The sequence below is a fragment of the Amblyomma maculatum genome, chromosome 2 (assembly GCF_055883805.1).
Source record: "Amblyomma maculatum isolate TAMU_Amacu chromosome 2, ASM5588380v1, whole genome shotgun sequence".
Lineage (NCBI taxonomy): Eukaryota > Metazoa > Arthropoda > Arachnida > Ixodida > Ixodidae > Amblyomma > Amblyomma maculatum.
Window position 1 is genome coordinate 179469638 of NC_139345.1, and position 17862 is coordinate 179487499.

The window sequence follows — 17862 nt, forward strand, 5'->3', positions numbered from 1 at the left end:
TTTAGCAGAAAGCAAAACTTCACCGCCGCACACTGTTCACAAAAATCAGTCATTGCAAGTGCGACACTCGCAGAGAACAGTTGTCACTTCTGCCGAAGCTAGTACGTCTGACTTTTAGCGACGCCACTCGGCTGACTGATTCTGGATAATGGATGAATGGAGTATAGGAGCGTCCCCTTTGAAACAGGGAGGTAGCAGTAGCTATCATGCTATATTGTTTTAGATTGGTGAACTATACCATCATTATATTTATTAAATTTTTGTTTCTACATTACTAACATTACGTACGTACGTACGTATGTATGTATGTATGTATGTATGTATGTATGTATGTATGTATGTATGTATGTATGTATGTATGTACGTATGTACGTACGTACGTATGTATGTATGTATGTATGTATGTATGTATGTATGTATGTATGTATGTATGTATGTATGTATGTATGTATGTATGTATGTATGTATGTATGTATGTATGTATGTATGTATGTATGTATGTATGTATGTATGTATGTATGTATGTATGTATGTATGTATGTATGTGTGTATGTATGTATGTATGTATGTATGTATGTATGTATGTATGTATGTATGTATGTATGTATGTATGTATGTATGTATGTATGTATGTATGTATGTATGTATGTACAAAACACCTTTTCTTGATAGCCAATGAGAATTTCTAAGGGAAAGAACAGCCATGAGCTCTTGTCTTTGTCTGAGAAATTATCTCTTGCTTGTGACTCTCTTCTGCTCGGTTAAATCAGCGCCAATGAAGACGCGGCTCAACTGCCCAAAGGGCGCATAAGGGTTGCACTCTGATAAACGATATGCGATCCACACATAGTAGCAGCCGATTAGCAACGTGTATGCACACGCAGATCTGTCAACGTATGCTATACCGCGGGGTTCTTTTTCTTTGCCCCGGCGTTTGCATACTGCTCCAAAAATCAAATCCTGTCTAAGTTGCCTATTGGACTGCACAAGAAACTTCCGTAAGCACTCAGCGGATGGTGACCCTAATGAAGGTATGCCCTGCATCAGAACATGCATTGGTCATGCGATTTAGAAATCGATATCCTTCAAAATGGCAGAAAATACATTAAAGGGACACTAAAGAGAAAACTGAAGTGGGCTTGCATCGATAGAATGCCAATTCCTGATTACAAAAAAATCTACTCTTACTGAAAACAAAGCTGTTATAAGGTAGTAAAGAGGAAGAACAGAAATACAGGTATCGCCGACACAGCCGAAACTCGCAACTACAAATCACGTGACGCGCTCGGGATCCCGGAGGCTGACAAATGCGAATTACGTTGCCCGTTTGAATGCGGGCGTATGTTTTGTCTCGAATATGATAACATGCATTTATCATGCGTAAACGACGGCGAAAAGACAACGTAAACGTTGCAAGGCAAATACAAATATATAGTTGGAGGCGCCACAGCCGCCCCTTTCAGTTTCGGTTATGCTCCGGCTCAGGCACTTCGTGCGTGCTCGGATAGTTTCAGGTTTGGACCTGCCGCGCCCAAATTACGAGCTTGGAGCGGCACATTCGCCTGATCACTCGTTCACATTTGAGCATTCGGAGGCGCGAGCGAGCGAAATCCGCTGCCGCCGACACGTTCCTTCGTTCACACTTCTGAGCCAACCTATCGCCGCCGTCGCCGCTTCGACTGCGAGCTCCCGTTAACCCTGACCTGACCACTCGACTGCAGCTACGTACGCAACGAAAAGCATACATATGCTAAGTGCCGAAGGAAAAACGTATTATCTTTCAATTGTTCCCTAGATCATGACACATCTGACCCACATACTGTGGCAACCAGACCTTCAACAAAAGGGGGCATACTTGCCGCTCATAACCAAGGAGAGCGTCGATCTCTTGCACTGGTCGCCCGGCGAAAAAAAGGGCCTCGGGTAAAAAGTAAAAACTAAAAATAACGAAGCACCGCAAATATATTAAGAAATGTAAAAAAAATTATTTGTAGAAAAAAAAAAGAAAGCCACCATCGGCGAGATTCGAACGCGTCACTGCTTTTTCCGTACAGTTCGGCGCTAACCAATCGGCTACGCCGCATCTTACTTGTATGTAAACATTTCGGGAAGTGTTGCGATGACCGAGGGCGCGGTTTGTACGCAGGCTCTGGAGACATGTAAATTATTATGCATTACAGGCGCTCTGTGGTTTTTTTTCTTCCTTTATGGGTCCATCGCTCGGTAAATTACTCTCTTCATCGTTTTATTTATTTCGGCTGTTGCCGTCACTTATTGCGAGTCGATGGTCGATTGCGAGTACGCTGTTGCCATGTTGGCCCCTGAGGGATGCGACGCAGCGGGCCGGGCCGGCTCGCTAGCAATCACGGAGTCTCCGCTTACGTCATAGTGTGCGTCACTCTACCCCGACTACGTAGTCGTAGGGGACAGTTTGAATTCGACCGGCGAGAACAAGAAAAAACCTCAACTTCTCATCGAAATATCTCAGCAATTATTCTATTTTTTGCTGCCGGATATGCGGCGACAGTGTCACCAAATGCAGTTTATTAGATTTTCATAGCATCTTTGGGTGTCTTTAGTGTCCCTTTAACATACTCATAGCCGTCGCAAAGTCTTAAAGCCACCCGCCTCTGCTGCTGCTCTCTGAAATGAGTAAATATTTCGGTAAGGTTTGATTTCGTAGTTTTCAGCAAGTCGCGGTCCCTCTCATCGCCTTAAAGCCAAGGAGAATCGACCCCGACAAATTTGATCCCATGATCCCGCCGCATTGCGCACCTTTTGTTTCGGCGGCTGGTGGTGGGCTAGCGCAACGCAGTAAGGCGCTTTTCGAGCTTTCAGGCACTGTGCGAAGGGCTTCTGTAGACCCATATTTGTGTACTGAATGCTTCTTTTAGGCACGTGAATTCACACATCTTCTAATTACCCGCTTTCCTCGTAATCTGGTCATAGATTCGCAGCGTCCTGCGAGCTTTTATTTTCGCAATCTTTTTTTTTTCAGTGATAAGAGTAAATTTATTGATTCGTAGTTTAGGAGCTTCGGCGCTCTGTATTTTAGCAGGTGAGAGAATAGTGCGAGGAATCTTTCAGCCACCTATATGCACGCGCATGCAATCGCCTATCTACCGCCCGCATGATGTTTGAGATTCCGTTAACGTCTTGAGAAACTCGCAAGAAAAAACGCAAGTTGCTCTAAAGATGGTTTAAATGTGCACAGCTCTTCAGTATGTATATTGATAGTTAGAGCAATACAGCTGCCTCAAATGCGGTTGTTCGATTCCGCTGTCTACCTCATCTGTTGCGCTGCAGTTAAACGTCGATCACTTACAAGCCCGCACGTATACCTCAGTGGGAGAAGCAAAAAATTCTTGCTCACAATTCATGAGAAGCATCTAAAGTACTAGCGGAAAATTGGCTCTACAAGCCAGAAAAAACAGGCATGTGGCCCTGTACGGAACTTAAAGAAGCAGTGTTATAAAAATTTAGCTGAGGTTGAGTTAGTGGTTAAATCTAGAGATAAGCGAGAGCTCTCTGCATGGCTACGTTAAGGTTCGGCTTATAACTGAAGACATGGCTTTTGCACATAATAGCTTACACTATAATTTCAGTTTATTATGCATAGGTGGCACTATGGACAACTTAAGTGCGATGAGGCGTAAGCCTCTCTCGCGCGGTGATCAGAAGCCCTCCACTACGGCATCTCTTTATCTGTTTTCACTCTCACCTTCACGATGACCGTAAGCTACCAGCTAACATATAAAGCCCCGATTTGACCAAGCCCTGTGAACGTGCCTGCGTGGCCTCGGAATAACATCAATGCAAGGGTTTTGGCAGGTTGATTTTGATATCACCCTCCCATATGAAAGGAGATGAGCGAGTTGGCAACTCCTGCCAAACGCAATGTCAGGAAGCCCTACGTCCAGTTAGTGCTGGACCATGTCAGTTGCCAGCTACTGGCTACCACGACTTCTTTCTTCGCTCTTCGGCCAGGCACGGAGAGGCACGGCAAAATGGCGAGACTATGGCCAATGCAGCTCTCACTACAAAATGATTTTGAATAATAAAGCAATATTTAATAGTGTTTATTGCACAATTCCGACAAAATAAATACGCTCTCTGCTTTATGACAGAAAACAGTGTCGTGGGAGGAACCCTGTCTTGAAAAGCAAAACACTCCGCAAAGTAGTTTTGCGGCTGCTGGCACGCCAGTGCGTCCGGGTTAGCAAGAGAAGAGCGCCGCTGCCAGCAGCGAAGATCCTGTTGACGTCTACGCTCACCCACCTGTAAGGAGATCGAAGCAGCATCAACAAAGAGGTTCAAATGAGACACGCTGAATGAGCAGTCAATAGAGCAATGAATTGCATGGCACCTGGAATGAGAGTAAGGCTGTAACAACTCAGAAGCATACAGTGTTCTGCACAATGGAATAACAAGCCCGTTTAGGTATTTTCAAAGCTCTGTGTCGCTGTCACGCTCGGTAAAGCGGCGGTTTGTCGAGAGAGCTTGTGGGCCCCAAAATTTCCTGCCGATCTAGGAGCGATATTGCCAATTGGAAATAATTGTTGCAAAACCGAAAAGAAGGCACCAGATACGTGAATCATACACAGAAAAAACCTTCAAGAAGTAGGTTTTTTTCAATACCGTGCTTACATGTGCGAATAAAATGTTGCTATTAGATATGTTCATTTCATATTGATATAGATTTTAGCTTCCTCAAGGTTTGTTTGAGATGATGGCCAATACAACGATGCGTAAAGATGGAGCAGCTCTGAAGTAGGTCGCTGCAGAAAACTGCACTTTAGACATCGCTCCCTTCAAGATTCATTCCCGTGCCTATAAGCTCACACTCCCCAGAAAACTCCAGAACGGCTACACCAGTGCCTCAATGCATCCTTTCTGGAGAATGTGATTAACAGACACGTGTAATAGGAGTCCTTGAACAGGGCGCTACGCCGTCAACAGTCAATGAAACGTTCTGCGATCAGTCGTTGCACTTCTATAAGCGCACGCCCGAGCGTCGGAGAGAGAGCTTCGTTGTCGTTTTCTTTACTGACCGTCACGCGCGTTAAACATGGTTGTCGTTCTCTTCCGAGCATCAGACACTGAACATATCAGAGCCGAATACCTGTTTTACAACTTCCCCCGGGCGAAAAGACGTCATCTTGGCTGATTATGGTGATGTGACGATGGCAGGGTCCTGTGTACTATTTCACCATTGCGACGACGGTGGTCAGTGGATGGCGTAAGGGGTTCGATGAGGTAGTTGACGGGGGATGTTTGCTTGACAATACGGTAGGGGCCCTGATACTTGCTCAAAAGTTTGGATGAAAGGCCTGGACTGAAGGAAGGCTCCCATAGCCAGACCCAAGAGTCTGTATGGTAAGTAGGAAGAAGTGCAGTTTGATCTCATGTGGTTTTCTGCTTTTTCTGGGCGTGAGAAGTGAAGGACCGGGCAAGCTGGCGGCATTCTTCGGCATAAGTTGCAGCTTGTGAAACAGTCGTGAATTCGGAAGAATCCGGTTGGTAAGGGAGAATGGTGTCCTTGGTACAAGAGGGCTCACGACCGTACATAAGGAAGTATGGCGAGAATCCTGTGGTTGCTTGAGTGGCAGAGTTATAAGCGAATGTGACGAATGGAAGAACGTGGTCCCAGTTGGAGTGGTCGGAAGCGACATACATTGCCAGCATGTCGCCCATAGTGCGGTTAAAACGCTCAACCATTCCATTTCTTTGCGGATGATACGCGTAGGGGGCGCGATGAACGATTTTGCATTCTCTAAGAACCGCTTCGACAACTTCAGAAAGGAAAGCGGGACCTCTGTCACTCAGCAATTCTTTGGGAGCCCCGTGGCGAAGAATGATGTGACGGAGGATGAAGGAGGCAATGTCTTGGGCTTAGCAGATGGCAAAGACGCCGTTTCGGCGTAGCGTGTGAGATGATCAGTTGCAACGATGATCCAGCGATTGCCTGTTGATGTGCTAGGAAGCGGGCCGTACAGGTCGATTCCAACTCGCTCGAAGGGCTGAGCTGGACAGGTCAGCGGCTGGAGAGGAGCGGCGGGCTGGTGAGGTGGGTGTTTTCGGCGCTGACACTCTTGGCAGGACAGGACGAACTGACGAACATAACGGTACATCCCATGCCAGTAGTACCACTGTCGCAGGCGAGTGAAGGTTTTCAATAAGCCTGCGTGGGCACACTGGGAATTGTCGTGGTAATGGGAGCAAATCACAGAGCGCAGATGGGTCGGAATTACAAGCAGCCACTTTCTACCATCCGGAAGGTAATTCCTACGGTAGAGGAGCTCGTCTCTGATGGCGAAATGGTGAGACTGGCGACGGAGAGCGCGGCAAGGAGGTCGTGAAGCGCAGCCAGATAAAAAAAAAACAGGATTGAAGCGATCCATGCGTCTTCGCGATGTTCGGAAGTCATATTGGAGGGCATGTCGGTGGCATGTAGAACGGATATAGCAGGAGTGGCTTCAGACGGCAATGGACAACGTAAGAGAGCATCAGCATTGGCATGTTTACGGCCAGAGTGATAGATGACGTTAATACCGTATTCTTGGAGCCTCAGAGCCCAACGGGCCAGTCGACCAGAAGGATCTTTCAAAGAAGACAGCCAGAAGAGGGAGTGATGATCGGTAACGACATCAAAAGAACGGCCACACAAGTAGGGGCGAAATTTTGCTATTGCCCAGATGATAACGAGACACTCTTTCTCGGTGACGGAATAGTTTGCTTCAGCTTTTGTTAGGGTCGGACTGGCGTAAGCGACTACGTACTCATCAAAGCCAGACTTCCGCTGAGCAAGTACTGCGCCGAGGCCGACACCGCTGGCATCAGTGTGGATTTCCGTGGGAGAAGCAGGGTCGAAATGACGCAGGATTGGCGTAGTCGTCAGAAGGTGGCGGAGTGTTGGGAAGGCATCATCCAGTGTGGAGACGAGGCTGAAAGATGGTGGCTGGACAGAAGCTTGGTGAGAGGGTTGATGATTGTGGCGAAATTGCGAACGAAGCGGCGGAAGTACGAGCAGAGGCCGACGAAGCTGCGGAGTTCTTTCGAAAGTCTGCCACAGCGCGCAGTTTTGCCGGATCGGGAAGAACGCCATCCTTGGAGACGACATGCCCGAGAATTGTTAGCTGTCGTGCTCCGAAACGGCACTTCTTTGAATATAATTGGAGGCCAGCATCGGTCAGGCATCGGAGAACTGTCTTAAGGCGCTGGAGGTGAGATGGAAAATCGGGGGAAAAGATGACAACGTCGTCCAGGTAACAAAGGTAAGTGTGCCATTTGAGCCCTCTGAGTAGGTTGTCCATCATGCGTTCGAATGTGGCAGGGGCATTGCATTGTCCGAATGGCATGGCATTAGACTCATAGAGCCCATGGGGTGTGACGAAAGCGGTTTTTAGGCGATCGGCCTCTGCCATCAGCACCTGCCAATAGCCGGAACGCAGGTCTATTGAAGAAAAGAACTCAGGTCCTGCAGGCAGTCAAGGGCGTCGTCGATACGAGAGAGAGGATAAACGTCCTTGCGCGTAATCTTGTTCAGTCGGCGGAAGTCTCTACAGAATCGGATGGAACCGTCTTTTTTCTTGACCAGGACGATCGGAGACGCCCAAGTGGTGTTCGACGGTTGGATCGCGTTTTGCTGGAGCATGTCAGTCACCTGTTCGTCAATAAGGCGGCGCTCGGCGGCTGAAACACGGTACGGACGCTGGCGCAAAGGGGCATGCGTGCCGGTATCAATGCGGTAACGGCAGTTGTGCGCCCCAACGAAGGTTGCTGGGAGTCGAACGAAGCCGCGAAACATTGTAGGATGGCGACAAGCTGGGCTCGTTGTAAGGGCGTCCGGCCAGCGTCGATGGACCGGTGGAAAACTGCGAGGGAAGATGGAGTGGCGACAGGAAGAGGCTTTATGGCGCTGATATGAAGGCCGGCAGTGTTATCGACGAAGCGATAGGTAGGAGTGGAATCGCCAGTGACTGGCCACGGAGTAAATTAGTTGGGCAGGGGCACGGGTTAGAAACAAAAATAGCACTTGAGCTGCGAAAAATTGTTAGCACTGCATGGGGCAGCAACACGGATTTTTGGTCAGCGCATCGTAACGAGGGTGTGTAGATAACAGTGGCGTCGGAAAGAGCAGCACAAGAGGCACAAGCACTGAGGAGAAAGGCGGAATGTCGGTGTCCTCTGCGACGTGCACGGTAGCGGCAGCAGCAGCGGATGCGTCGAAAGAAGTGTCACTGAGGGGTGATGACTCAAGTTGAGCACGGGCGCAGTCTATTGTGGCGTTATGATTGGAGAGGAAGTCCCAACCAAGGATGACGTCGTGTGATGAGCGGGCGAGGACGATGAATTCTATTGTGTATTGAACGTCGTCGATGACAAGGCGGGCGGTGCAGGCGGCTAATGGTCGAATGTCCTGAGCGCTGGCGGTGCGAAGAGAAACGGCAGGAAGCGGCATCATTACCTTTTTGAGTTTGCGGCAGAGGGTGTAATTAAGAACTGATACGGCTGCGCCAGTGTCTACAAGTGCTTCGACAGGAACTCCCTAAATGAATACGGTAATAATGTTGGCTGGTACTGAAAAAGGTCTTGTGTTAGTCCCTGATGGCGCAGTTCTTGCCTCCGGAACTGCGGCCGTTAGTTTTCCGTGTGAACGGCTGATTGACGGCGAAGCATCGGAGAACGGGAACGACGGCCAGGTGAAGGCGAGCGGTGGGATCGGCGATCGTAACTTGAAGAGGACTGCGGAGGAGGCTCAGGGAACACGGGCGAGGGGGACGGGGTAAGATTGTACATCGGCTCAGGTGTAGTCGTAGGGACGAGGGCCACGATTGCGGCACAAACGAGCCACATGGCCGGCGACTCCACAGGCGTAGCAAATGGGTCGGTTGTCTTGTGTGCGCCAGGGGTTGGAAGGCTGTGGCTGTAATGGACGGCGGAGAACCGGACGATAAGGGGGGATTATAGGCTGCTGAGGTTGCTGATGTCCCCGAGGCTCGTATAGGAGGGGAGGCCGGCTGTATACAGGGGCGAAAGGGGGTGGTGGCCGCACCAAAACATCAGCGTACGTGAGAGGAGCCGCCCTCAGGGGCTGCTGAGGAGGTGAAGGCAGAACCTCAGCTACCTTCTCTTGTATAACACGCTGAAGGGTGGGATTGAGCGGCGGCGCAGGCGCAGGTGCTGAGGGGCAGGTAGATAAAGAAAGCTGGCGTGCGACTTCCTCACGAACAAACTGCTGAATCTGCTGAATGAGCGACTCCTGATCCAGGGCACCGTGCCTGGAGAGAGCCAAGCTGGAAAGGGTGGCCTGCTGAAGGCCAGCACGTCGTGTGGAAAGCCGCCTTTTGCGCAGCTCATCGAAGCTTTGGCAGAAGCTGATAACATCGGACACAGTTTGTGGATTTTTGGCGGCGAGCATATGGAAGGCGTCATCGTCAATGCCTTGGATAATGTGCCCGATCTTCTCGGCGTCGCTCATGGTAGGGTCGACGTGCTTGCAGAGGTCGACGACATCTCCTATGAAACTGGTGGAGTTCTCGCCGATTTGTTGCGCCCGACATTGCAAGCATTGCTCGGCGCGAAGCTTACGTATAGCGGGACGGCCGAAAACTTCGGTCAGGCTGGTCTTGAGGGCCGCCCAGGTAGGGATGTCACTCTCATGGTTGCGAAACCATAGATTGGCCACGTCGCCCAAATAAAAAATGATGTTTGTGAGCTTCATGTTGTCGTCCCACTTGTTGTACGCGCTTACGCGTCCATACGACGCCAACCCGTCTTCTACATCCGTGTAATCGGTGCCGCTGAAGATGGCTGGGTCGCGCTGACGCGCTGCACCAGGACACATGACAGGCGATGGGGTTGGCGGTTGGTTGGCGGTCTGAGGCATCGCGTAAGTGGTAGGCAAAGCTCGGCTGCGAAGCTCCAGGTTGAGGGGATGGCTGTCACCTCCACCACTTGTAATAGGAGTTCTTGAACAGGGCGCTACGCCGTGAACAGTCAGTGCAACGTTCTGGGATCAGTCGTTGCACTTCTGTAAGCGCACGCCCGAGCGTCGGAGAGAGAGCTTCGTTGTCGTTTTCGTTCCTGACCGTCACGCGCGTTGAACATGGTTGTCGTCCTCTTCAGAGCATTAGGCGCTGAACATATCAGAGCTGAATGCCTGTTTCACACACGGAAAATGTGCTATTTTGTTTACAGTCGTATAAACAACAGCTAGAAAGAGACGGTGCGTTTTGTAGAACGACCTTTTCATATACTGCCGAATTGTATATAAAAAAAGGCTGCGGCTTAACTCGGCAAAGCCGCGTTATGTCAGCTAAAGCTTTGGCATGCTTGCTTATGCAGTGGTTTTAAGCCAGGTTCGACTCATACAAGCCTGAACCTTGTTTACAGGGAAGAACCTCGATTAATTATGTTCAGACCAGACTCGTCTATGGCTGTCTGCAAACGTCATTGAAACGTAGCCGAAATATTTTTTTCCTCGTGCGCCTCCACCATGGCTGTCTGCGAAACTCAAGGACGCCACATCCTTATCTAGACGACACGAAGGTGTAGACAGATTTTTGAAGGGGAGATCCCAGAAGCCGAGCCACATGGGTAGTGGAGGCGGTGGAGGGAAGGGCAGAGGAGAGGAAGACTGCGTGGCATTGTGTCAGGCAATGTTGTATGTTTGTAGAGATATCTACCGTACAAACAAAAATTGCCAGTTGTGTGAAGAAGAAGAAACGAGCGCCACTTGCTCCATGCACTTGAAGTGCGAAGGAGAAGATGTAGCGGGTGGTGCCAGCTCATCGCCCCGCACTTGGGGTCACATTGCGGCACCGATGACTTTGGCTTGATGAGGCTAGTAAAACTTTCCTTTAAAGCGTGAAACAAGCAAACGTGACACAGATCAGCGTCTCCTTAGGTCGCAAAAATCTAATCTCATAATAAAGCACGATTTTCAAAGCCGCTCTGAACGAAACAAGACTAGATCGTAAAAGGATCCTTAATTTCTTCGGCTCTGCATTAAGGAATCGTGGTCCAACGTTGAGCCCGTAAACAGTGAAATGTTAAGTGGCATTTTTGGACTAGTTGCACGCACCCGCCTCAAAGCAATTTACATGTTCAAAGATATCAAATGCAGCAATACTAACACAGTGGGTTGGTCACAAATGCTGAAAAAGGGTTCAGGGAAGCCAGGGTGTCCAAGGTGTCGCAGTACGTCCTACGCAGAAGTTCGATCGGGCTGGTCGTGAGCACTTCCTGCACCAGGCACTGAGAAGAACCAAATCGTCTGCTCATCATGAAATTACAATGGTCAAAGGAGCAGCACAGTATATCGAAGCCGTATTTTGTGTTGCTTTTTGCTAAGCATCAGTAAGATTACGGTGATCATACTCGGGAATGGAACGAGAGTTCTTAAACCTAGAGAGATATCTTTGGTCGCACCGATTATATGTGGTTGAGTAACCAAATTTAGCACATCGGCTCCTCTTTAGCGCAAGTCGAAGCTCTTAAGATCAAAGGCGGGCATCATTCTGTGCGTATGTGAGTATGTGCGTATCACGCCGGCTATTTGGTGGTGTGCGGGTGCGCGCTTTGAGAGACGAAGACCAAACTTGGTATTCTTTATTTATTTCGCAAAAGCGCTTTTGCGATCCTCTCGTTCTGTGGTCCGTTTTGCGTTATGAGTTCGCGATTGGGCACCTGTGAGAGCCGTCAAGAAAGGGTTATTATATGGGCCGCTCTTCACGCAGGCATTACGAAAGATAAACTGAAAAACTTGCATGTTGTGTGCGTTTCGATTATACGCTTCTCTGGCGTGTATAAGGTGGTGTTACTTCAAGATGGAGTGTATTTTTTCTGCATCCGCTACTTTTTCATTATAAAAAGCGAAAAGAGTGTAAGAATCGGATCTTCTTTCAGCTTCAAAAAGCATTTTATACCATTAATTATGTGTCACGTTTGGCTGCTCATATGCGACCTTATACAGTTAAAGTAACTTTCAGCCGTTCTTCACTTTGAAATAAGCACCTAAATGTTCTCTTTAGCTCAATATTGTTAGCAGGCGTCCTAACAGGGGCCTGTAGCTGGAAAAATATTACTCTTTATATGGATGAGCTACTTCATGCAACCATCGGTGATACGTTGGCGAGATTATTGCAGTGAGCTCGCCTTACTTGTTGCAACTTCAGCTGTCACGTACGTCTGCTGACTGACCCGGGCTAAGACTTGCACAGGCATATTCGCCCGCCGCTAAGAGCCGCAGAGCCAAGGTCGAAGCTGATTTCTTTCACTCAAATATATATATATATATATATATATATATATATATATATATATATATATATATATATATATATATATATATATAAAATGTTTCTTTAATTGAAGCGCACCCTTCGCTCTATAATTTTTTTAAGCAGCCAAGTACGTTAAATGTTCTCGCATATATATATATATATATATATATATATATATATATATATATATATATATATATAGCCATAGGTAGCATAAGAGGGTTCTAGCACACCTTTCGCCCTAGCTCTTGACCACGTTCTACGTGACGCTGGCGGTAACACAGCACGTTCCACGTCCACCGCTATGGTTGAGGGCGGCGCTGGTGAACACTCTCAAGGTTCGTATACAGACAACATAAATACCCAAGAAGGTAGCAGGTGGGACAGCGGCCGATGTAGCTCAGTTGAAAGAGCTCCGGACGCGATATTCAAAGGTCGTGGGTTCGGTCCCCACCATCGGCACGTAGTTTTTTTCCTTCTACTTTGTGTTTATCTTTCCCCTAGACAGATTACATTACTAATTTATGTGATTACCGAAGCAAAAAAAATAAACAAATCAGGTACAATGGCTTCCTTGGCCTCGCCGACTGTTGGCTTCTTTCCTCTATATATATATATATGTGTGTGTGTGTGTGTGTGTGTGTGTGTGTGTGTGTGTGTGTGTGTGTGTGTGTGTGTGTGTGTGTGTGTGTGTGTGTGTGTGTGTGTGTGTGTGTGTGTGTGTGTGTGTGTGTGTGTGTGTGTGTGTGTGAAGAAAAGAAGCGAACAGTCGGCGAGGCCAAGGAAAGCATTGGGGATTATACTTTATGTATTTTTTTATAATTATTACTTGGATAATCACAGAAATTAGTTATCTAATCTGTTTAGGGAAATGAAAATTAAACACAAAGTAGAAGAAAAAACAACGTGCCAATGGTGGGAACCGAACCCACCACCTCCGACTATCGCGTCCGGTGCTCTTCCAACTGAGCTACATCAGCCGCTGTCCCCCTGCTACTTGGGTATTAATGTTGTCTGTATACGAACCTTGAGAGTGTTCACCAGCGTCACCCTCAACCATAGAGGCGGACGTGGAACGTCCTGTGTAACCGCCAGCGTCATGTAGAACGTGATCCAGAGCGAGGGCGAAAGGTGTGCTAGAACCCTGTTACGCTACCTGTGGCTTCAAGACTGCCAGAACCGAGATCCCTGTAAGCTACAAGCAGATAAATGAAGGGCAATGAGGGTGCTCGTTATAATACATGAAGAAAAGAAGAGAACAGTCGGCGAGGCCAAGGAAAGCATTGGGGATTGTACTTTATGCATTTTGTTATTAATTATTACTGAGATAATCACAGATATTAGTAACTGAGGGTGACGCTGGTGAACACTCTCAAGTTTCGTATACAGGCAACATTAATACCCAAGAAAGTAGCAGGGGGGACAGCGGCCGATGTAGCTCAGTTGGAAGAGCACCGGACGCGATTTCGGAGGTCGTGGGTTTAGTTTATATATATATATATATATACATGTGTGTGTTTGTGTGTGTGTGTGTAGTTTGCATGTGCCTTACGACGGTGGTTCGCAGTAAACCAGTCAATGGTCTGGTAATGAAGCCGTGTCCACAGATTTCTATTTTCCCTTCTTGCTTAACAGAAATCTAAAACAAATAGAATTCCTAATACAGAAGGTTTTCCGCGGAAATTCTCTTGATGATAGGAAACTCATACACTGTCACTGAACATGCTCTAAAGCAGAGTTAGAGGAGCTGTTTCCAAAACAAAGAAAATCACTGGGTTTTCAATTATCCGGACCATAGTGTACTTCTTGGTCTAACCTAATACAGCACATAAACTTTATTATAATGAAGACTTGAAGACGAGATTAAATTGTCGTTTTTGTTCGAAAAGCGGCCATGCTGTTACGGAAGAGGACAAAGCGGGGAGGAGCGCGAGCAGGAGTGCGCGCTATGCCCGCCACGATTCAATAAAATAATCTCACGGTCATCAGAGATCATCTCTCTCTTCTCTGTTCTCTATACTCATTGGCTTGCGGTCCCGTAACATTTTGGTTGGAGGTGCGGGGTATGTCATCATCACTCCTCATCTTTGCCCGGAGCATCGGCGCCCTGTGTCTTCTTGCGCCGTCGGCAGAAGGTCTAAGAGATATCGCATAGCTGGTTCCCAGTCTGCCGGACCCGACGAGACATCTTCGTTACACGGTCCCGTCACGAGGATGGAGGGACTGACCCGAGAAGCCACCCATACGACCTCAAGACACAACGAGAAAGCCGAACGACCCTGTGAGCCCCCTGACCCGATGTGCCAACCAAAGACCCAATATGCCACAACACATGAAACCAAGATCCCTGTCCTAACAATGCGGTGCGTGCCTTGGCTTCGGACCAACGGATCTTGGCGACCTGTGACCCGAAGGCGTCCTGGGCAAGGCTCCCAGAATCACCGTGACGGCAAGCGCTTGCCTTCTTCCTCTTCTCTCTTGAACCATTCAGTCACGCCCACCGCTATGCGATGGATCTCATCGACATCTAGAAACTTCCTCGTCAACTATTGAGACAATTGCTCGGTTACCTCATGTAATATTACGGAGGAAGAGGAGGAAAAATTTTATTTAATGAAAATTAAGTCAGACACTCCCAGGAAGACCCCTTAGTCCAGGAGTCCCTCTGACTCTGGCTGTTCCCTCTAGCTTAACCCTCTCTAGCAGTCGTAGCAGATCGGTGGGTTGCGTGCACAGAAGAGCGGCCTCCCAGAAGGAAGGGGTAGGGTTTTTGATTTGAGGAATGCGAATGAGATTAGGGCGCTTCCATAGGTAATGCTAGATAGGGGATGGGGTGGCATTACAAGTGGTACAGTACGATGGGAAGACCATAGGGTGAATGATGTGGGCAAATTGAGGCGATGGAATGAATGTGTCTGAATTTGTCGCCAGTACGTGCTTTCGATGTGAATGAGCGTGTGATGTGGTGGCGTGTATGTCATGCGGCAAGGACAATAGCGGTGAACAATTGTAGAGGGCAGTGGCGCGGGCAGGAGGTCTCACGCCACTGCTCGCTTCTTCGTCGCCCGTAACAATATTGCCACGAAACCTTCAAAACTGTATTTTTTGTCTTTTTAGCAGCCGCCGGCATGCTGCCTTATCACTGTGATTCTGGTACGCCTATCAGCCACCACTACGTGCGACAAGGCACGAGCGCGATCACTATCAAATTCTAAAAATTGAAGATTCGAAACCGCAAGAATGCGAAATTTAGTATGATCTGCTCTCATCTTTCTCGAAAGTAAACTTTTGAATAGAATATAACAAGGGATGACTTTTGGATACTATTTTTCTTAAAAGTATCGCCTCGCTTCCGGCTAAATGACAAGCGGCTGCTCATATTTTATTTTTCACTTTTCACTTTTGCCTTTTGACAATTCACTGCGTCGTTATAATTGAATGCTACCTCATCCGACAATGTCGATCGTCAAAAACTGACTATCGGCATCATAATTGGGTAGCAGCGTTCGCGCTTTCGAATTACTTGTCGGTTTAGAGTTCGTTGCCATACCATCGCTCCGACCAGAAACGTCTGTCCTATACATTTCTTGATGTATAGCACAAATCTATCTATCTATCTATCTATCTATCTATCTATCTATCTATCTATCTATCTATCTATCTATCTATCTATCTATCTATCTATCTATCTATCTATCTATCTATCTATCTATCTATCTATCTATCTATCTATCTATCTATCTATCTATCTATCTATCTATCTATCTATCTATCTATCTATCTATCTATCTATCTATCTATCTATCTATCTATCTATCTATCTATCTATCTATCTATCTATCTATCTATCTATCTATCTATCTATCTATCTATCTATCTATCTATCTATCTATCTATCTATCTATCTATCTATCTATCTATCTATCTATCTATCTATCTATCTATCTATCTATATGTATATATATAATATATATATATATATATATATATATATATATATATATATATATATATATATATATTAAATAAATTGTCCGACGTGCAACCAAAATTTTTATAATTTTTGTTCCCCAGTGGGTTCAAAGTGCTAGCCTCTTTTACCGTGGCGTAGAGGTGGTCCCCACCCAGCACTTGCTAAATGTGGAAGAGATTGAAAATTCTCAGAAACCGGACGGCATGCAACGTTTCGTTGTTTCATTAGCACCGGCCGGAAGACTCCGCACCATTCGCCCGAGCTGTGGCATGGGTTTGTGCATGCCAGTGGCCAAAATACGGCTTCTTTTTCTCGTAAAAAGCCGGCCGCAAAGCAAGCTCATCCTTTGTGTATGCTCCAAAAATGCAGCCTTGGTGTGCGTAATTACGCATGCCCCACGAGTATAACGAATACACCTGATACACCTGAGAAAAAAACCTGATGACTTACCACGAATGTTGATATCAAGGACGAAAAAACGGACTCCTGCAAAGGTGTAGAGAAACACATTGTATTCACCTGGTCAGCAGGAGCTTGTACGTTCAGCATAGAGAAAATATTTCAATGGTCACTCTTCTGATTTAATGGCTAATCTGCGTGTTTTGTGACCACTACATTCAACCGCTTTGATGAGGTTCGCAATAGATTCAAATAAACAGCGCGATGGATGAGGATAACGACGAGAAAGACATTAACATAGCGCTTTCTCATCTTTGTCCTCGTCCTTTGCGCTGTTTATTCCAATGAGCAACCAACTAGCCTGCACTTCACCGCAAACCCCAATAGACGTTCAGTACAAAAATGTCCGAAATAGTGGACTCCGAAACCTTCTGCGTGAATGAATAGATGGATGAGAACGAGGACTTGTTTCAACAGGCCGTTTAATGTTTCGTGCGTATGTGCTAAGCACAGCAGTCAGAAAAAGCTTATATACATCTCTAATGTGTCTATGTATTTGCCATGGGGAGATTATGAGTCATTTGTTATGCTGATTGAAAGATGCAGAACACTTTCTGATTAGAGATGAAACTTGGTGCAGTGTAAGACAGCGACAGTTGCTATGTGTCCCCTTTCTAACGACTCAATTAACATTAATTTTACCAGAACAAATAGATATATCCTGGAGATATTCGAGGGCTCAATGTTTCTACGAACAGCCTGGCAGAAACCTAAGAATCTCTGAATTTGAGTTAGCGACAGAATAAACAAAGTGCATACAAAATAGCATAATCCAATTATGAACAGAAACCAGTAGTATGCTCACAAATCCAAAGCAAGCATTCAGTTAGAAGAATAAGAAGTGGGAAGAAATTAAACATACAAGGATTCAGAATCCATATGCGTCTATAACATATCATAGAAGCAAACACAAGATAGCTATACGTTAACAAAATACATATCGAGCTCTCTAGATCTCACATAGCCAGAAATTTGTATTTTGAAGAGCTGCTGACAAGTTGTGATCCAAGTGGCTGTAGTTTACAATTATTTTGAAAAAACAGAAACAACAGAGATCGGCACTGCATGTGAGATGAATTTAATACGGACGTTAAATTTACAGTGCTGATTAAGACATCCCTACAATTTTGAGAAGACTGGTAA

At 46.7% G+C, this 17862-nt stretch overlaps 1 long non-coding RNA gene across 1 annotated transcript; it reads right to left on the bottom strand.

The window, feature by feature from the left end:
• Positions 1-4138: 4138 nt before the first annotated feature.
• LOC146200525 (uncharacterized) lies at positions 4139-16879 on the bottom strand. The gene is made up of 3 exons (XR_014704832.1): positions 16711-16879; positions 11139-11259; positions 4139-4278 (listed from the first exon to the last, which is right to left on the bottom strand). It is a non-coding gene; the product is annotated as an uncharacterized LOC146200525 (long non-coding RNA).
• Between the last annotated feature and the right edge of the window lie 983 nt (positions 16880-17862).